A 22,475-nucleotide genomic window follows, 5' to 3' on the forward strand; every position below is an offset into this window, starting at 1 on the left:
ATTAGCTTTCTTTCACCATCACAGATTGTAATTTTATGTTGCCATTACGCAGAAGCCAACACGACCTTTTAGGTTGGTAACTGGGGACAAGATAAAATCTGCATGCCAATTGCTAAGGAACATAAAATACTCAGATGATGCCTGAATTCAAAGTTCTGGCTACTAAAGATTCTGGTTTTGGTTGGTAGGTAGCAGAGTTTGTAAGAGCAAAATTGATAGAGAACCAATAAATTTCAGGAGTTGGATTGTCAGAGAGATCTGAGGCAGGCATCCAAGGCTTCTGATTGCTCAATATCTCTGCTGTTTTTTAGGCCATAAACCAGGCAGCAACAACATCTGGACTGCTGAACTGGCATGGTCACCAGCAGCGGTAGTCTTTATAGTATACCTCTCTCTAGTATCAGAAAGAGATATTTATAGGAAGCAGAGCAAGAGGCAGCCAGTTAGGCAGAATAAGTAACTTGTACTACTTCCAGAGTAGGAAACCTCTGCTTCTCGGGCCCATCTGGATATGATGTAAATCCTGGACCCAAATCACTACTACCAGAACCTATTCCTCCATTTCTAAATGAGAACTTCTCAATCTTTCCTCCCATTGTGGTTTGAATTAACGGGATCCTAAGAAACCATTTCTGAATCTGTTCAATTAGAGATCCTGAATTTGGAACTGGGGAGAAGGCAGTGGCACCCCACTCCAGTACTCTTGCCTGGAAAATCCCATGGATGGAGGAGCCTGGTAGGCTGCAGTCCATGGGGTCGCTGAGGATCGGACACGACTGAGCTACTTCACTTTCACTTTTCACTTTCATGCATTGGAGAAGGCAATGGCAACCCACTCCATTGTTCTTGCCTGGAGAATCCCAGGGGCTGGGGAGCCTAGTGGGCTGCCGTCTATGGAGTCGCACAGAGTCGGACACAACTGAAGCGACTTAGCAGCAGCAGAGGAACATGTGTTATTGGATAATAACTAGATACAACTGGATAGAGAAACTGGTTGTTACCCTTTGATGGGGGAATAACTGTACTTTCATTCATACATTGAAGTTAGTTGGGACATTTTTGAAATTACAAGTATGCCTGTAAGGTTCAAGGAGGAAAGAGAAATTGAAAAGACACAATTTAGACAGTTCAACATTTCCAGAAACAATCAGAACCCACACACAAATTAAGAAAATGGAATCAAAATCATATCAGTTCTTTCTCATATCATGCATCAGTGGAATTCAAATTTAAATTCCATTAGAGATTACAATGAAACTTGACCAGCTGATTTTAAAAAAGAAAATAGTAAACTGTAAGAATGCCAAATTTTTCGCCATTAAAAAAGTTAATAGCTTTATTTAAATATATTGACATATGATAAATTGCAAATTTGAAGTGCATATTTTGATACATTTTGACATAGGTACATACCTGTGAAATAACCACCATCAAGACAATGAACATATTCATCATCCACAAAGGTTTCTCTCCTTTCTGTAGTTTGTCTCCCTCCCAAACCTCCCTGCCCCTTGCTAAGTATAGATTTCTATTAATAAGTTGATTTTTTTTTTTAGTACTTCAAAGATGTTGCTCCACTATGACCAGATTCATATTGCTTCAGATAAGAAATATTTTGTCATCCTTATCTCTATTCATTTGTATGTAATGTGTCTTTTTTCTCTGGCTGCTTTTAATATTTTTGCCTTTATCACTGGTTTTGAGCAGTTTGATCATGATATGCTCTGGTGCCATTTTTAAAATGTTTCTTTTGCCTTTGTAAAACTTCATGCTGTGCACTATACTTTTCATAAAATTAGTAAAAAATTGAGCCATTATTCTTCATATGTTTTTTCTGTACCCCCTGTTTCTTCTCTACTTCTGGGATTTTAATCACACATACATTAGGTTGCTTGAAGTTGTCACATAGCTCGCTAATTCTCCTCATCATTATTTTAGACTTTCTGCTCTCTATTTCATATTTTGTAATCTCTGTTGCTATGTCTTCAAGTTCATCAATTATTTGTGCTGCAATATCCAGTCAGCCATCAATCGCATCCAGAGGATTTTTCATTTCTGACATAATTTTAAGCTCTGGGATTTTGGTTTGGAGTTTTTTGGATCTTTTTTATATTTTCCATGTCTCTATTCAACATGCTCAGTTTTTTACTGAACTTATTAACCATGTGGAATATAGTTATGACAACCAACTTTATATCACTGTTAATTTTAATATCTGTTTTCTTATTTGCTTTTTTTTTTTAAGGCAGAGGTTGCATCCATTTGTTTCACTTTTATTTTTTTCTCTGTGAATGGGTGAAGGGATAGAAGAAGAAGTATGCTGGTGAACAGAAGTAGGTTCAGCAGCTTTGGAAAGATGAGGACATCTTCCTCCATCTGGGTAATGGCCATCTGGTTAGACATGCCCTCAGTTTTGTGTTCTGCGTTAGAGTTGGAAGGTTCCATAGGCAAGTGGAGAAGCTGCAGGAAAGAGCCCAGTCCTTCCACTAAGAGGGCCTCACTGGGTACGGCAAAGATGTGTCATCCCCTTTGGAGGACCCAAAGCAGGATGCCTGCTTCCCCTGCTTTACAACCTGTAGGCTCACCGGAATATCCAAAGATATTATAGCAATCTCCATACCACAGGAGGAGCTCTTGGTTCTGGTAGGTCTCCTTACAGCTTTCATAAAAGATCTGCCCTTGACATAGTCTGGCCACAAGGTTCTTCTCTAGCTGGAAATGGGCACAGCTGACATAGGATGTCCAGTTCCTTGCACCTCCTTTTCCATCAATACAGTGGCTCAAATGACCATCTTCAAAGATCTCCCATGTATTAAGGACTTGTGTCTTGACTTCACTGGTGTTGACCACTTTATGCTGAAAGGTCCCAAACCTGATTCCTTTGGCCCCCAAGCTACTATAGAATACCCCTAAATCTGTGACTTCACCGAACTTCCATCTGCTGGAGGTGGAGACCTTCTGGTAGCTGAAGGGAGTCGTTATTCAGAGTCTGAGGAGGAAAATCAGACCTGGAGCTGTCGGTGGGGATCAGGAGGCTGGAAATTGCATGGTGCAGGTGAGCTGAAAGCTGCGGGCTGGGGATGACCCAGTATAGACCTACGTGCAGGTCTTCCTGGGTAAAGTGGTAGCGGTGAGATGCCCTCCCCTCAGTTCACGAGTTTGGGGCTGGAGAATTCCATCAACAGAGGAGCCTGGTGGGCTACAGTCCATGCGATCACAAAACTAGACCTAAGGACTGCACAGCTAACACTTTGACTTTCCAGAGCTCACTGGGGGACTCAGGTAACAGCAGGGAGGGCTTTGGCCTCTCAGGTAATAGCAAAGCATCCCTGGGCGGCAGCAAAATGAAAATTTCAGGTTCACTGTCCACCATCACAGTGGCCGCCAGTGTGTCCCAAGTCTTCGCTGGTGGTGACTGCCATTCTGGAAGTGTGCCACCTCCTTGGGGAGGTGAGGAATTGGGTACCAAGTTGGCAGCTTGCTGTACCAGGGCAGGTCATAGAGTGGCTCCCTTGGCAAGGTCAGGCCAGTGCACACAGCAAGGAAGATGCTGTCCAGAAGCCTATGTGGACAGGGACTGCAACTGTGAGAAAGGTTGGAAACCCTCCTCTTTGGGGGTCAGGGCGTACCTGTAGTGGCCATAGTTGGGGGTGGACGGTAAAGGTGCATAGTATGCAGCTAGGTGTTGGGAGCTTCTCTGGAGCCAGTCAGGCAGGAAGCACCCCTTGTCCTAGGGTCCAGCCTCCCCTGGTGGCCACAAGGCCACCCTAGACCACCCCAGCATGGCGAGTCCCTGCCCGGAAAGCTTGCCACCTCAGGTGTGCTGGGCTTTTCAGACCTTGTTGTTTGCTTTTTATTAGTATTATTTTTCGCCCCTAATTTGGGGTTGTCTTTTCCTGGGTTTCCCCAATGTCAGACATTGAGAATTTTGCCTTAAGTGCTGGACATTTTTGCATTGATAACGTGTATGATTGAGCTTTGTTCTGAGATGAGATTAAGTTACTTGGAATAGTTTCTACTTTTGAGACTTGTTAGTAACAGAGTAGTGTTTGGGCTAACTATAGCCACTCAGTTCCCATTTCTACCATCTCAGGTCAGGAAATCGCCCAGGCTCTGCCTGGGTTTTTCCTCCCTGTTCTGTTGCCTGGAACATTCAAGGTCATAAACCTGTGACAGTGGTAAGCCTAAATTTGTTTCCTTTCTCTCAGTGATCATTTTCCTTTTTCAATGTCTTAAAGACTATTGTTTGTGTATTTTGTCCAGTATTTCTTCTGGAAGAGTAAATCCAGTCTCTGTTCTAGCTCAGTTTAAAGTAGAAAGCAACTGAGATGATTTACAGCGAAATGTTTGAGACAATTTTCTCTAATATAAAATAATTAAAGCACTGGTTATTTGGTACAGATGTAAAAAACTGATCATTTTGACAGAAAGTGACCTATCTATATGGAAAGTTAGTTATAAAAATAATTTTAACTCTTTTGAATTGACAGAGAACCTTTAAGCTACCTAAAGGTAGTGCTGAAAATTCTGATAAGTATTTGGCAAAACCACAGTTAAAGATCTTCTTCACTTGAGTCGTAAAAATAAATTCTAGTTGAATTAAAGTTCTGAAACATAAAATTACTTTTAAAGAAAATAAATCAAAATAATCTGGGGACTGTGGGTTATGGAAGCTCTCTGTAAACCAAAATTAGAAGCCATAAAGTTAAATTGATAAATTTGACTATATAACATTTTTAAAGTCTCTGCAACCAATACACTTCACTATAAGCAGTGTTAGAAAGCAAGATGTTAGAAAGCAAGATGGAAAAGAATATACAAACAGTGAACACTGGATTAATAGTAAAATATGTAAATGGTAGCCAAATAATGAAAATCACAGACTAATGGAAAACAGGGAAGAAAATATAAACACAATTTATACAATTTCTTGTTATACACCCAGTTTTAATACTATACTCAGAAGAAGGAATAAATGAGTATTTTCATTGCAGTATTGTTTATTACTGTAAAATTGGAAGCAGCCTGTATGTCCATTAGTGGGAAAATAAACTGCAAATAGATTATGGTATATACAGCCATGACATACTATATATCAGGTTTGAAAATGACATGGCAAACTCTCCAAGGGACTTATTGTGGTGGGCGAGAGGGAGAGGGATGGAAGCAATTTTTATATTACATGAAGTGTGACTTTTCTGTGAAAAACACAAAGATATACATGCATGCATCAACATTGTATGTTTCTCTAAAAACTTAAGTGTGTATGTGTATTTAAAGAAAAAAAAAAAAAAGAGCCTGTAGTTATAATCTGATAAACTGGTATAAAAGCAGGGATTGCTTGTGGTAGTTGAGGTAGGTTTTTACTTTCATCTATTTCACCTCCTAACACTGAGAGTGCATTCTTCATTCCTTGTAATAATTGTGTAAATAATGCTGAACAAACACTTAAATGAATTGTATATTTGGAAGGAAGTATGTATATAGCAGTTTGTGTGTGCATGCAAGGGCGCCGGTCAGTGGAACGCAGTGGGTACCTGCTGTTACTGTAGCACAGTATCCCTTCTTTTTCCAGTTTATAGAGTCTTTTAGTTCCCTTTTTGTTTTATTTTTGTTTTACTTAAACTAGTTGAAATTGAGTTTGTATCACTTGCAACTGAACGAATTCTTGATTTTCTCACAAGGGCATTTTTTTGTTCTATTGTTCATTTTGTTTTAAAAAGTACATAAAAACAGCATGTTACTGTATAAACTCCTGCTTCTCTTCAGGAAATGAGTCACTAACCATGTATGGGACATAATTTTAATATCATGGAATTAGAAGGGTAGATTGGGGAAGGAATGGTGCTTTGGAAATTTGCTTTTAGAAATGTATTCATTATACAGAGTGAAGTAAGCCAGAAAGAAAAACACCAATACAGTATACTAACGCATATATATGGAATTTAGAAAGATGGTAACAATAACCCTGTGTACAAGACAGCAAAAGAGACACTGATGTATAGATCAGTCTTATGGACTCTGTGGGAGAGGGAGAGGGTGGGGAGATTTGGGAGAATAGCAGTGAAACATGTATAATATCATGTATGAAACGAGTTGCCAATCCAGGTTCGATGCACGATACTGGATGCTTGGGGCTGGTGCACTGGGACGACCCAGAGGGAGGGTATGGGGAGGGAGGAGGGAGGAGGGTTCAGGATGGGGAACACAGGTATACCTGTGGTGGATTCATTTCGATATTTGGCAAAACTAATACAATATTGTAAAGTTTAAAAATAAAATTTAAAAAAAAGAAATGTATTCATGATTAAATAAGAAGATTTTGTTTCTATATTATGTGGGTGAGGCTACAGATCTGAGCCATATGGAATTAAAATGATATATTAATAAATTTAAAGGTGTTAGGTAGTTAGAATAGGAAAAAGGAGTCCAAAATGGTGGTGACTAAAAGACAAAGAAGGGAGAAGCCTGCAAAAATGGAACAAAGGAAGGTCCGAGGACCAGAGTGAGAACTTCAGGCAAAACAAACACACCCGCTTCTTGGCCAGCCCAGTTTGCATAGGGCAGGCTCAAGGGGTGATGGGGAGGAGACAAACATATAAAAAGAAGGAAGCCAAGATGGATTGAGGCCTCTTTTGGGTCGGTCCGCCCTCATGCCTAAGGTTGTATTTTCCTTTGCTTGCCAAATAAAACCGAGCTGTAACACTGGTCTGCTGCTTCAAGTTTTTGCTGCAGTGAGACCGAACCAAGGAAATTACACACTCCCCCAACATATCTGGTGCCATGACTCAGATTTAACCTGGCTGAAACAACCTCGGTTTGGCCCCTACGAGGCAGAGGCCAAGCACAGCAGAAGCCCAACTTTGTGAAAGCTCCTGCAGTGGAAGCTGATCGCAAAGAAAACCCAGTGCAGTGAAAGTGAGAAGAAGCCCAGCATGCGGGGAACCAGGACTGCAATAACAAATTTGACATCAAGCTCACACAGCTCAGTCTCAGATTCCAGTAGACCTCCGGTTAAGGTAGGAGGTCCTTGCTCATATGGCTGGGAGGACATATGGCTAGCAAAATCTTAATTCCTTTACAATCTCTTGATTCTTGTTTCTTGAAACCCCTGCAGACAGGTGAGTGGCAGTGGGTGCAGTGAGGGACTCTGGCAGGGGTTACTCCCCAATGTGTCCCAAAGGCTCTACTATCTGCTGCTCCTTAGTAGCTGTTGCCCAAGTGCGTGAGGGTTCCTCTTTCCTTAATCTTTGTGCCAAGGATCAGGCCAATGAAAATTGTGAGCACAGGTCAGGTACTTAGCAGATTTTCTGGCAGATTATGAAGGGGTTTCCTCGGCATGTTTTTCTCACTGCATTTTCCTTCAGTCCTTCAGCTCCTCTCTCCATCTATGCCACTGCTTACAAAATATTGGGCAGGTCATCATCTCTCCTGAAGGGGAAAAGTTGTGTTTGAAACTGTTTACCTAAGATTAGGACCCAAACCCACGTGGCAGGGACTCTGTGCTATGCTTAGCCACTTAGTTGTATTCTGCTGGGTCTTGAGCCCAGCCAAAACCCTGGGTGCCTGATTTTAGGATCTAATGAAGCTCAGGTTCTTGATGTCTCATTGCAAAAAAAATTCAGTGAGAAACACAGCAATAGGTAAGAGGTGGATTTGTTCGGATTCAGAGAGAAGCACACTCCAAGAGTGTGGGCCATCACTGAGGGCGAGTGCGATGGACATGGAATGTGGTGAGGTTGGTTTTTTATGGGCTGGGTGATTTCATATGCTAATGAGTGGGAGGTTCATTCCAACTCCTTTTGACAGTGTCTTGGAACTGTCCTGGCACCTCTGGTTGTGTCATTTAGCTTGCAGATTGAGGATCAAGGTTTAGTTGAATTTGCCTGGTCATCTTGGGCCCATTTGATTTTAATCTGTTTATGTTATGCCCTTGGGCTATGTCATTCTTTCAAAAGTTGTGCCCTGCCCTCTTCCCTCCTATTTCATGCTCTTTTCCTGAGCCCCTTCCTGGCCCACAGTGTTTCCTCTACAATCTTCTGGAGGGACAAACATAAAATAGCTGGCCCTTGGGAGGGAAATACTGTATAATATCCAATCCTTCTAGATATTCAGGCCTTCATCTTCCATGTTTCCTACAACATGTGCAACAACAGTATCTCTCAGTGAACCCTCTAGGGCGGGTGTCAGGCACACAGTGCTAGAAGTCCATCTGTTGGTGGCATCCCTTCAAGGGCAATTGGGCTTCCAGGGATAATTTTTGCCACTTGGGAATTAGCCCTGCAGGCCATTTGGGCCCAAACCCTTACTAACCTTCTCCTAAAGTCACAAACATACCCCTCGGATCAAATCGCCACTCCACTTTTATTGAACATCTGGTCTGTTGTCTCTTACTGATTTGTTCCTAAACCACTTCCTAACTCCTACAACCAGGACCCTGCTCCCTTGTAGACAACATCGCTCCACCCTGCTTATTATTAAATACTCTTAATGCCCCTAACAGGACCAAATAACCCACTCCTTTGTCATTACATCTGTTATTACCTAAAGTGGATCTATGACAATAAAATGTTTACCATTGGAAACACCCTAAACTGCTTTTGTGGAGGACTAGGGAAGAAATCAGTTACCTACATTCCCTCAGAGCAATAAGAGGATAAGGCTTATGGCTGTTGCACCAGGTTCCCAGTCTCAGGGCACAGGCTTGGATTGCTTTACATCATGGTTTCTATTCCCATCCATGGTGGACAAACTAGCAATGAGTAAGATTGCTGCTGCTACTGCTGCTAAGTCGCTTCAGTCGTGTCCGACTCTGTGTGACCCCATAGACAGCAGCCTACCAGGCTTCCCCGTCCCTGGGATTCTCCAGGCAAGAACACTGGAGTGGGTTGCCATTTCCTTCTCCAATGCATGAAAGTGAAAAGTGAAAGTGAAGTCACTCAGTCGTGTCTGACTCTAGCGACCTCATGGACTGCAGCCTACCAGGCTCCTCCGTCCATGGGATTTTCTAGGCAAAAGTACTGGAGTGGGGTGCCATTGCCTTCTCCGATGAGTAAGATTACAATCCCTTAATTCTGCCCAGCACTAGTCACACTGGAGACCTTGGGGATGCCCAACTCCAGCGTGGGGGTCCCAGGAGGTCGACCTGCCTTGACCTGTCTAGGGATCTGGTCCTCAGGTGGTTGTCATGCCTCAACCTGCTTGGGGATCCACCTGCCCAGGGGTCCCAGGAGGTCAGCATGCCTTGACCTGCCTAGGGACCCAATTCTCAGGAGGCTGACCTGCCTCAACCTGCCTGGGGATTCGATCTCCAGATAATTGTGATGCCTCAACCTGTCTGGGGATCTGCATCCTGATTCAGGGACACCCAGCTCTCAGGTTGCAATAGTACTGGGTAGGATAAGCTTCAGAAAGACTCACCCCTAAGGAAGCCCACCCATGGAAATAGAAGGATGCCTATTAGTTGTGGGACTGTGCCTGGTCTCAGCAGTAACTCAGAAGCCCAATGAGAATCCCATTGCCTTTCTGGAACATCTAAAAAGGGCCCTTCAAAAGTTTACCAATCTGAACTTAGACTCTTATTAGGGACAGCTGATTTTAAAGGACAAATTCCTATCCCAATGTGCATCAGACATCAGGATAAACTTACAACAGCTACAGCAGCAGGACCCTGCTGCTTCTTTAGATGAGATGGTCCAGACAGCCACCAATACCTTTTATAACAAAGAACAGGAGAGGGAGGCCAAGGGCCCAGGAAAGGGAGAGAATGAAAGAGACGAGGCATGCCCAGATGCTGGCCGCCTTCCAGGGAAGTCCTATGGCAAACCCCAAGTCCTCAAAGGACAGGCACAAGGCAAATGTCTAATCTGTATACAGGCCAAAGAGTGTCCAAACCATGGCTGCTGCTGCTGCTAAGTCACTTCAGTTGTGTCCGACTCTGTGCGACCCCAGAGGCAGCCCACCAGGCTCCCCCGTCCCTGGGATTCTCCAGGCAAGGACACTGGAGTGGGTTGCCATTTCCTTCTCCAATGCATGAAAGTGAAAAGTGAAAGTGAAGTTGCTCAGTTGTGTCCGACTCTTAGCGACCCGATGGACTGCAGCCCACCAGGCTCCTCCGTCCATGGGATTTTCCAGGCAAGAGTGCTGGAGTGGGGTGCCGTTGCCTTCTCTGCCAAACCATAGCAAGTCTCCTTAAATGGCTTGCTACAAATGCCATCAACTGGGACATTGGGCGGCACTCTGCCCTTGGGGCCCAAAAGCCTCAAGGTCAAGCACCAAGCCTTCCCTCACAGTGGTTCAACAGGACTGAAGTGGCCCACTCCAGCCAACCCAACTGTCACAGATAACCATCACAGGGCTGGAGCCAAGGGTACAACTGCTTGTGGCAGGTAGATCCGAGAATTTCTTGTTTGATACAGGGGCTACCTACTGTGTCCTGACCTCCTTCTCCAGAGCCTTCTCCTCCCAAACCTGTACCATTTTGGGTGCTACAGGAGAGACAATTACAAAAAGATGCGCCAGAGCACTTTGTTGTTGGGATGGACAAATATTTTCCCACCAGTTTCTGGTGGTCCCTGAGTGTCCTACTCCCTTATTAGGAAGCGATCTTTCCCTGCCTTCAAAATCTTGCAGCTATTGTGGTCCTGATAGAAGATGCTTTAAAACTCTCTGGGGGCAAACTATTTTTGCCAGCCACCAAGTAAAACAACTCCTGAATCAGAGAGGCCATTTATGGATGTCTGATCAAAGGATTCTCAGATATCAAGTAGTGCTGATGGAAAATCCAGGCCTGACTGTATCCCCTTGTGAGGTTCTTAACCCAGCTATGTTCCTGCCTACCCCTGAGGGGTCTCTCCCCTTTTACTCTTGCCTAGAAACTTTAGGCCACTGTACAAAACCCCGAGAGGGATTGTCAAAAGATCCTCTGACCAATCCTGAGGAAATCTGGTACACTGATGGAAGCAGTTTTGTCCTGGATAGAAAAAGAAGAGCTGGATATGCAGTAGTCTCTAACTTTGAGACCATAGAGGCTAAACATTTGCCACCAGGTACTTCAGCCCAATTGGCTGAGCTCACAGCCCTGACTCGAGCTTTAGAGCTGGGAAAAGGAAAAAGAGTAGCCATTTACACTGACTCCAAGTATGCCTTTCTGGTGCTACATGCACATGCTGCTATTTGGAAAGAAAAGGGCCACTTGACCATGTGAGGGTCCCCGGTCAAATATGGTGATCAAAGCCTTAGGCTCTTGGAGGCAGTCCATCTGCCCGCCGAGGTTTCAGTCTCCCATTGTAAAGGACACCAAAAAGGGAGCACGGAAGTGGCACGAGGGAACCAAGTAGCTGATCAGGCAGCTGAGAGAGCAGCAGTACAGAACAATGACCTAATAGGGTTTGCCACCTTAGTTCCACAGACTAATTTGCTAGAAACTCCTTCATATACTGAAGGTGAGACTCTTAAAGCTATGAGTGAGGGCTTTCAAGAAGATCATATGGGGTGTTCCAAAAGGAGGGACTCCCTTTTCTGCCTGGGAACCTCCAATGGAAGTTGGTTAACTCCTTACATGCCACCACTCCAAAAATTACTAGAAAGGTCCTTCAGAGGAACAAGCCTCCAAATGATTATAAGGCAAATGGTCTCCTCTTTTTCCACTTTCCAGTTAAACAACCTCCAAGGAGCTCGGGAACCCCAGCTAGCCCAGCCCATCCAATGGCATGGACCCAACCCAGGAAAGGACTGGCAGATGGACTTCACCCAGATGCCAGTTTCTCAAGGGTATAAATACGTACCAGTCATGATAGATACATTCACAGGATGGACTGAAGGCTTTCCCACTCAGACTGAGAAGGCTGAGGAGGTGGTAAAAAAAAACTGCTCCATGAAATCATTCCAAGATTTGGTCTGCCCAAGTCGTTATAAAGTGACAATGGGACATCATTTACTTCTAAGGTCACCCAAGGGGTCTCTAAAGCATTGGGCATTCCTTATTGTTTCCAATTGTCTGGAGGCCTCAGTCTTCAGGAAAAGTAGAAAGAGCCAACCAATTCTTAAAATCAGCGATAAAAAAGATAACCCAGGAGACCTCCCTGGGATAGAAGAAGGCTTTACCAACAGCTCTCCTCTTCACCCGTATTGCCCCTAAGGAACAGGTTGGTCTTAGTCCTTATGAGATGCTATATGGGAGACCTGTGGTTTGTGTCAGTGACCTCTTCCTAGATCCAGAGGCTCAGACCCTCTGGTCTTAAACCATGGCCATTGGGCAATTCCAACAGGATATATGCTTGTGTAATGTCAACCAGGACTCAAAAGATTCTAAAGAGCCACCACTATATGCTCCAGGGACTCAAGTCCTAATTAAAGTCTGGAAAGACGGGTCCCCAAAGGCTCAACTCCAGCTCGTGTGGAAGGGCCCCTACCCTGCAATACTTTCTACCCCCACATCAGTCAAGGTACCAGGACACAATTCCTGGATTCACTATTCATGAGTCCAGCCATGGAAGAAAACAGAAGAGGACACTCTACACCTGTGAGCCCCTGGGAGAGCCAAATGCCTGTTCAGAACCAAAAATGAGTGCTATTCTAATGAACACCCCCAAAATTAAGTTTCTAGGGATAGGATTCCTCAGGATAGCTCTAAAGAGCCAACGCAACTTGGCAGGGGTTGCCCTCCAAAATAGGAGATAGATCTGCTGATTCCTAAACAAGGAGGGACTTGAGCCATCATGAATAAGACGTGTTGTTTCTGGATAAATACCTCCAGCTAAGTTAAAGAAAGTCTCACAGTCCTCAAGAAAAACATTTAGATCCTATGGGATCTCAAAGAATGAGCTGGAGAGTTCTCAGTGTGGGAAAACCAATAAATCACACCCTTTTTTGGCTCCATCTTGAATTTAGAACCAATTGAGAAATAAGACATGGAAGAGAGAATGACAGAGATCAAATACTGGTTTTAGTATTAATAAAGCTAATTAGAGGCTATGACTTTCATTTGCTGACCAAAAGATTTGCTAAAACTTACCAAGGGAAACTTTGAGTTAACCAGATATACTGACCCGGGATAACTGTCCTGAGTGGGAAAAAAAGAAAATTAATCCCCAGAGCCCATAGATGTTTAATAGATGAGCTCTGCTAATTAAAATACATGAATCAATGCCCTTGCCCAGTCAACCACAAACACTTCTTCTGTATGAGGTAGAATAAAGGAAGGGATGAGCAAAGAGGATTGGGTATACAGGGATGAAGAAAGAAGACTGGGTATTATAGGGTTATTGTCACTCTGTATGGAAAAACAAAACCAGAGGAATGGAGGTTCCTTCCTAATACTGCATATTAGTCATTACATGAAACCTCTTTAGAGATGAAGTGCCTATCTAAATGTTGCTGTACGCTATAATCAAGATAGTTTTAACTTAGTGGTCAAAAATCTGTGATAATCACTTGTGCCTATATAGAAAGTGGTATAATCATCCTTAGAATATAAAAAATGAACTATTAAGACACATTAATCAGCCGTTTGGTGGTCTGTATAAGCATTGAAGTATTAATCATGTCTGCCTTTCAAATAGACTTTATTTAATAATCTGATCCCAAACTTCCAAAAATGTGCATTTCTCCTACAGTTAATACTGAGTAACTCTAAGGTACTATGCAGAAACAACAACCAAAAAAAGCAGTTCTGATATGTACACTCTGCAAACAAGAAAACTTGGCCTTTTTTCCAGGCTAAAATTTAAAATATATTATTTTAAGGTTGATATGTGAGCAATTGGGAAAGGAAACAGGATCATTAAAGCCAGCATGGCCTCATTAAAACAAGTTATATCAGAGTAACTACAGTTTGTTTTCCTTTTTTTTTTCCTGACAATGTTACAATTGGTTATAGAACTGCTAAGGACAATAATAATAGAAATAATAATTGGAAAGAAAACAATAAAAATTGCAATGTTCACTTTTCTTTGAGTTCTTGTCACATAAATTAATAGATTTAAGCTCGAGAAAAATGCTGCCTAATACATAATAACACCCGGAATAAAATAAGCTATTTTATGACTGTTGCCATTGTTTTAAAAGAAGCTTTAGATAAAATATCCTGGGTGTTTCCCAGGTGGCACAGTGGTAAAAGAATCCGTCTGCCAGTGTAGGAGATGTAAGAGACTCGGATTTGATTCCTGGGCCGGGAAGATCCCCTGGAGTGGAAAATGACAACCCGCTCCAGTATTCTTGCCTGGAAAATTCCAGGACAGAGGAGCTTGGGTGACTACAGTACATGGGATTGCAAAGAGTCAGACATGACTGAGCAACTGAGCACATATACACAGGGTGCTATAGGCTAAATATTTTTGTGCCCCTGAAGTTCAAACATTGAAATCCTACTGCCCAATGTTATAGTTAGTATTAGGGGTCGGCACATTTGAGAGGTGATTAAATCATGGGGGCAGATCCCTCATGAATGAAATAAATGCACTTTGAAAATGAGTTCCCTTGCCTGTTCTGCCAAGTGAAGACAGAGGGAAAAGTTGATAGTCTACAAACTGGAAGGGGGCTTTCACCAGGTACAGAATGTGCCAGCTCCCTGATCTTGGACATCCCAACCTCCACAACTGTAAGAAATAAATTTATGTTGATTATAAGTTACCCAGTTTATGATATTTTGTTATAGTTGTCCAAACTATCACATTTTGGAAAGTTTTCAATATTGTCTAAACTGATTAAATGGTGAATTTGTAACTGAGTTGATATCAGAAGAATTTAGTGTAAAGAAATGTTTTCAGTGACATAGAAAATGTCTGTGATCTAGATTTTTTTTATTAAACATTTTCATTAATGATTTTCTGAAGGCACATCTATATTCATTACTAGAAGAAGTAAAACAGAAGGGTAGCAGATCAGGACCCCAAAGATTTTGTCATTCTAGAATAGGCTAAATGGAATGAAATCAAATACAATAGGTATATTGAAGAATAGTATGCTCAAGTGAAAAAGACACACAGAACACTGTCCATGTGCATTAAGGGGGGAAGCGTTAGTTAGCATCAGTGTCAGAGGCTTAGATACTAGATGAAAAGAAAGCTTATTATGAGTCAAAGTGTCAGATGACTTGTCAGTAAAACAAAGCAGCCCTGTGTTTCACCAAATTCGAATTTGTTATATATGTTAGAGGTACAGAATGAGCATCAGTTGAAAGAGGTTGAGGGAAAACCAATTTTTGCTCAGTCACTAAAATTGATCTTTCTAATGATCAGTTGGAGCTAACCAAAAGGGGATGCTCAGCCTTGAGAAATAGTTTAGTCTCAATGTTTGAAGTATTTTCAGCAATAGCTTGAGATCCTGTAGAATCAGAGTTTCATAATCAGAGATAACAAACAGAAGGGGAGGTTGTTTAGAAAATATGAGTGGCTAGAACCCTCTCCTTTATAATCTGACCCAACAAGCATGGGATGAACCCAGGCATCTCATCTGGATTTTCTTTTTTTATTTTCTCACTTTTCTTCTTTTTTCAACAGTGTTCCTGCTGATAACCCAGGCTTGAGTATTTGATCTTGACTATGGATCAAACACGACTTTCCTAAAGCATTTAACACTCTTGATTGAGATCTGAAACATAAGTATTAAAGAGGAGTAAGACAACTGTTCCAGGCTGATGGAGTAGCACACACTAAAGCTTCGTGATGCAAAAAGCAGAATAGGGCAAGTAATTCAGTGAAAGCCAGGGTGGCCAGAAATTGGAGCATGAAGGAGAAAATAGTGAGATGAAACTGAAGAGGTATATAGGAATAAGACCACCTATGGCCTTGTAGCTCTTAGTAATTTTTATATTTGTCTAACAGTGGGAAGCCACTGAACATTACCAAATAGCAGAGCGACATGATTCTATTATAGTTTTGAATGGATTATTCATATCTTCAGGGTGGTAAGAAGATGAGAGAGGGACAAAAGATGATACCAGAAATTCAGGTAGGAGGCTGTCTCAGAGTCAGAGATTCTTAATCTCAGTTAAGAGATTAATGTTATCTGGCAAGGTAATAGAGGGAATGGGAAGAAGTAGATATATTCAAAAGATATTTATAAACTAATACCACCAGGATTATTCAACATTAAAACAGTAAACAACAGTAAAAGGTTGAATATAGGATTGGAATAGTAGGAAATTTCAAGAATGTGTTCATTTATTTATGGAGTCACTACCATTTGCTGGGCATTCTTCAGTAGCTGAGGATATACCAGTGAACAGGATCGACAAGGTCTCTGCTCTTGTGAAGCTTACAGTCCATTGGAAGAGACAAATAGATAAACAAGAAATGAATAAAATATATGAAAATGATATTTATTTTGAGGAAAATAAAATACAGTGATAATAGTGCCTGAAGAAATATTTTTACTTAGAAGTGTCTAGGGAGTAGGTAAGAGTTAAGTTGACGTATTAATGACAAAAATGACCCAGTCACAAGAAATAGAGTTGGAGTATTCCAGATCACAATAAAAAAGCCAGTGAAGATGCTGTAATTAAAAAAAAAAAAGAAAGAAAACACCTAATATCATCAAGTAAATAAAGGCCACTTTGTCTGGAAACTGGTGAACAAAAGGGTAATAGAAGAAATGAAGTTGGAGAGGCAGGCATGGCTAAATTGTGTCAGACCTGGTGTACCAAGTTCAACAGTTTACATTTTATGCAGTGCCTAGGAAAAGGCATAAAATTGTTTTGAAAAGCAAGGTGATTAGATTCCATTTGCAGATGGAAGATGATGGTCGTGACTAGTATGTCATTGATGAAGATGGAGAAAACAAATACACATTTCGGGTTGTTTTTGAGGTAAACAAGGAAGGATTTACTGTTGGATTAGATATTATCAAGAAAGAGATCCCTCTCTATTTTTGGTTGAACAACTGCATAGGTCATGTTCTTAGATGGAAGAAATAGACCTGGGGAGGAATAGATTTTCCAAGGATAGAAGGGAGAGAAAAGAATTTTTGATCATCCAAAATTGGGTTTGTTGTTTTAAGATACCTATTCAATATCCATGTGTACATGCAATTTTAATGAAGGTTGGGAATATTCTGTCGTTTGCACATCTACATAGATAGTGGTTCCATTTATTCAGAAAAGAAATTCTGTCTAAAGTTTAACTGAATGACAACTTGTGGTCCAGTGGGGTGAAAGTGTTAGCGGCTTAGTCACGTCTGCCTCTTAGTGACCCCGTGGACTGTAGCCCACCAGGCTCCTCTGTCCATGGAATTCTCCAGGCAAGAATACTGGAGTGGGTTGCCATTCCCTTCTGCAGGGGATCTTCCTGACCCAGGGATTGAACTCTGTTCTCCTGCATTGCAGGGAGATTCTTTACCATCTGAGCCACTGGGGAAGCCTAGTCCAATGTGACAGTAAGTAACAAAAGCAAAGTATTATAAGCTACTGAATTCATCAGCCACAGCCCTCCTATAGTGCTTTCCTGGAGAAAGAAGACTACTGTTCCTTTGGAGATGTTAACTTACTGTTTCTATTAATTAATTTCTCCTCTAACCTTTATTAGGGCTTCTCAAGTGGCAGAGAATCCACCTGCCAATGCAGGAGACACAAGAAATGCGGGTTTGATCCATGGGTTGGGAAGATACCCAGAGGAGGAAGTGGCAACCCTCTCGAGTATTCTTGCCTGAAAATTCCATGGACAGAGGTGGGCTACAGTCCATGGGATCACAAAGTCAGATGGCGGAGCACACACACACTCACACTCACATACACACACACACACACACACACACACCCTTTATTATTTCTTTCCTTCTGCTTACTTTAGTCTCTTTGGTTTCTTAGTGTCTTACGTAGAAGTTTAGGTTATTGATTTGGATCTTCCTTAACATAGGCATATAGCTATACATTTCTTTCTAAGCAATGTATTTGTTGTGTCTTGTTTTCGTTTATCTCAGTGTATTTTCTGATTTCCCTTTTGAGTTCTTTTTTAACCCATTGGTTATTTAGGAGTGTGTTGTTTAAACATATTAATGAGTTTTCCAAATTTTCTCTTACTACTGATTTCTAATTCCGTTCCATTGTGGTAGGAGAACACATTTTGTATTGTTCTAGCCTTTTAAGTTTATTGAGTTTTGGATTATGGCCTAGCATATAGATTATCCTGGAGAATATTAAATCTGCATATATCCTCTTGCTGTTGTGTGGAGTGCTAAATAAATATCTGTTAGATCTAGCTGGCTCAGAGTTGCTAAAGTCTTTTATTTTCTTGTGGGATCTTCTGTCTAGTTGTTTTGGCCTAGTTGTCTGTAGTTATAAGAGAGAACTCTTATAAATTACCCAGCCTACTGGTTTGAAAGTGAAAGTGAAAGTTGCTCAGTCGTGTCCCACTATTTGAGACCCTATGGAATACACAGTCCATGGAATTCTCCACGCCAGAATACTGGAGTGGGTAGCCTTTCCCTTCTCCAAGGGGTCTTCCCAACCCAGGGATTGAACCCAGGTCTCCCGCATTGCAGACGGATTCTTTACTAACTGAGCCGCAAAGGAAGCCTAAGGATACTGGGGTGGGTAGCCTATACTGCCTCCAGTGGATCTTCCTGACCCAGGAATCAAACCCAGGTCTCCTGCATTCCAGGCGGATTCTTTATCAACTGAGCTTAAATTTCCTCCCAGTTGCCTTTCACTGCAACTTCCACAGATTTTGAGAATGCCCTTAGGCTTGATTTTCTCCAGCGAAATCAGTTCAGGAAGTGATTCGGTGATTCAGAGCTGTTTTACAGTTTGTCCACCCCAGGCAAAATCTCTAACCTTGGGCTCAAGAGTTAAACTGTGAACAGTGGTATGCTTCTCTTTGAGTGACCCTTCTCCCTCTAGGATTGGAATCCTAAGAAGTCAGGGTAGAGGAGACAGAAGTCCTCAGGTGCTTATCTCACCTAACATGGGACTACTGCTTCATGAACCAGGGCAAAGATAAAAAGAGCCTCCACTTTCAGGCTGACAGTATCATGTAGTAAAGACTTTGTACCATGAGTGAGGGCTGCCCCTCAATGACATTCATCCAGGATATAGCCTCAACAACAGGTAGCTAGGGGGTGGGGTGAAATGTCTTACTCTACCCTGAGGGGAAATTGCTTTGTGACAGGGAGCTGGGGACAAGGAGCCCTGTGTTCGAAGCTGCAGCAGTTTGGAATGGAGTCCCCACCTTGCTCATTTGGGAGGTGTAGTAGTGAGTACTCTTCTTCGAATACCACAAACTCTTGTACTTTCATTTAAACCAAAATTTCAAAATTTTCTTTAGTTGATGTTTCTTCATTTACTGTTTGCCTTTAGGTCCATTTCCATAGTTTCGTTTTTTTAAAAAATGTTTTTGTTCAATATAGTTTTCACTATATTCAATGGGGAGCAGGTCAGCACAGCTTCTCAGTTGTCATGTAGACAGTCAATCTCCAATAATCTCCAAGGTTTTAAGCCCTTTTTAACTGTGGTGTTCAATGTTTATGGCTATAATTCTGTAGGAGTTGTCTGAATAAATGTTGCTTGGCCCTCAGATGAAATAAGAATTCTCTTCTTGGTTAAACAAAGTTAAATTGAATTTGTTTTCAGTCATTTAGCATAAGTCTGGGGTGGTTCATATTATTTGAATTTCTGCCTCATCACCTTAATGGAACTGACACGTATGTGCTTTCTTTCAGTCTTGGTATATTGGCTGGAAAGAGATTTGCAAATTGCAGCCAAAACAGACCTTTCCTTCCTTGATCTAAAATTCTTGCTAAAATTGACTTCTCTTTCTAGATTTTTGTAGTTGATTCTTGCCAAGTGTTTTATTGAGAAAAATAATGCTAAAGTAGGCAAGTTTCTTCTACTTTAGTCCTTGACCATAAACCCGAGGAGTCAATTAAGAATATGTTTGGCTTATTGATAATCAATTGCCCCTACCAAAAATGTGGCTGAATTGCAGGCTCATCTTGCAGGGAGTTAATAGTAGTGTCTTCAAAAAGAAGCCAGCAGCACAATGTCAGAATCATCATGATCACTTGTCCTCTGTCAGGGAGAGTCTCCTCCATACAAGGACCATTGTCACTGAATACATGAGAATGACATCCTGGCTTCAGAGATTGTACAACATAGTAGAGAGAACACTGGAAATCTGTGTTTTCACTCTACATTTGAAATTAACTCTGTGACCTCTAGAAAGTCATTCAAACTTGTAGATCTGTTTCTTCATCTTTGATGTGAAGGTGTTGAGTGAGAGGATCCTGTCAGCCCAGTAGTTTATGATCACATGTAACGTTAGTTGCTGTGGTGGAGCACTGGAAAATAGTACCAATGGCCCCTAAGCACAGACTGGAAAGATATAATATGATAACAAAAGAATATTTAAACATACAAGGGAGTATGGTACATGTTAAATAAACATTATAGAAAATAATTCTCTCATGGACAATTAATTATGTCCTGGATGTAAATCACCTATAAGCTCCAGTTCTCTGTTTAGCTTTCATTACTAACAACTAGTTAAATTATCAGAGAAGTCACTTTCCCAATTACAAAATGTGAGGTCTGAGGAAATCCCCAATTTAGGGGGACAGAGAGTCCTGATAAGGCATAACATTTCAGAATATGCAAGTAAACTGAGGTATGTAATTGTAGTGACTTAGAAGCAGAATTTTAATTCAAGAATCTAAATGCAGTGAAACACCTAGCTACGGCATCATTCAATACCAACACCTTAGCCAATAACACATTTAAAATGAAGCAGCAAAAAGAATTGATTTCTAACTGCAACTACCTTGGGTTTCTCTTTGATTGGTTTAGTGGAGCAGGTACCACAGAATCAAACAGATAATTGCCGACATCCTCAATGAGCAGCTTCCTGTACCTCCAAGCTGTCAGAAGTGGAAATAGTTGCTCTTATGGGTAATGGCATATATGGAACCATTTGATGCTTTGAAAGCTTTATGAATCATTTTCAAGTGCTTTCCTTGATACTTTGTGATACCGGCTATTACAGCTCTTCTCTCCTTGTTGACTTCCTTTTCTGTGCTCATTTTAACATGCGACTAAGTGTACTAAGTGTGCCATACTAAGTCACTTTTCATAATTAGGTTAAGAGGAAACCATTTTAGTGCTTTTCCTGTAATTTATTTTCTGAATAATATGAGAGAGAGATTTGAATGTGGTACAAATTTTTTAGATGTTAAAAGCCAGTGTAGTTGACTCATGCAGTTAGAGGAATTTGATGCTAAGATCTAATATAAAACTTTTTATTGCATGTATACTATAATTTACATAACAAAAACATTTTTGTGGAACTATTATCTATCTTATAATACCCTAAGAGCTTATAAGCAATTAAACAAGGACAGAAATAAATGAGCTAGAAACAATGAGTAAAGCCTATCTTTTAAAATAGAAACTTGCCAACATCTATATTTTGTTTTGAGTATCTGCCCTATATGCTGCAGGAAAAATATCCCACTCATTTGGAAGTAGAATCCTGAGTCAAGTTGATTATTCACTGTATATGTTTTTTTAATAGTACTTTTATTTTTTTTTTAAGTTAATAGTTTGAATTCAGTTAAGTTAGTATGTTCTGAGTATGAAAAAAGAAAGAGAATGAAAGTGAAGTCACTCAGTCGTGTCCAACTCTTTGAGACCCCATGGACTGTAGCCTGGCAGGCTCCTCTGTCCATGGGATTTTCCAGGCTAGAATACTGGAGTGGGTTGCCATTTCCTTCTCCAGGGGATCTTCCCAACCAAGGAATCAAACCCAGGTCTCCAGCATTGGAGGCAGGCTCTACTATCTGAGCCACCAGGGAATCCCATTCTGAGTATGAAGGCACACTTTTTTGTGTCCGCAGAAATTCAAAATATATAGACTAATGTAAAGATACAGTTCCATTGGCCTATAAGATCAAATGTCTAAAAATGGAGTTTTAACATGTTTTATAATAAAGCTCTAGACTGCCTTACTGCAGGCAACTCATTCTAGATGCTTTCAGGAAATTCAGTTCATTTCAAGGATTTCTTGGCCAAATTTAAATTCAGTCCTTCTTCTGTTAAATTTATTCCTACGTCTTTTATTGTTTCTGATGCTGTTGTAAATAGAATAGTTTCCCTAATTGTTATTTTTATTATTCTGGGAGTCATTCTTGGTGGTCTTAGACCCAACTCATTCAGTTCTTTGAATGTTAATTTGATTATTTTCATTAAACCCCTTCCTTTTTAAATACCTTGAGTGATATCTATTCCCAGCAGTGAATTCTAAATGATAAATGATGGCATTGTTGTGTTGTAATTCATGAGTGATATTAGATTAATCTGTAATATTGAGAAGATGTTGACTTGTAGGAATTTGGATTCTATCTCACTTAAGACAATGGGAAAATAACAGCCCATTGATTTCATGCATATGTGTTAAGTATTGCCTGGAAGATGTGACGTGAAGAAACTTATTTCAAGATGCAGACAGTATCATATCATATCAAACCAGTGGTAAAATTCATTTAAATGT

General features: G+C 41.1%; 1 pseudogene; it reads right to left on the reverse strand.

Moving 5' to 3' along the window:
* Positions 1 to 443: 443 nt before the first annotated feature.
* The window catches only part of LOC113896330, a 188,659-nt pseudogene continuing 166,627 nt past the window's right edge, over positions 444 to 22,475 (reverse strand).

The sequence above is a fragment of the Bos indicus x Bos taurus genome, chromosome 7, assembly GCF_003369695.1.
Source record: "Bos indicus x Bos taurus breed Angus x Brahman F1 hybrid chromosome 7, Bos_hybrid_MaternalHap_v2.0, whole genome shotgun sequence".
NCBI lineage: Eukaryota > Metazoa > Chordata > Mammalia > Artiodactyla > Bovidae > Bos > Bos indicus x Bos taurus.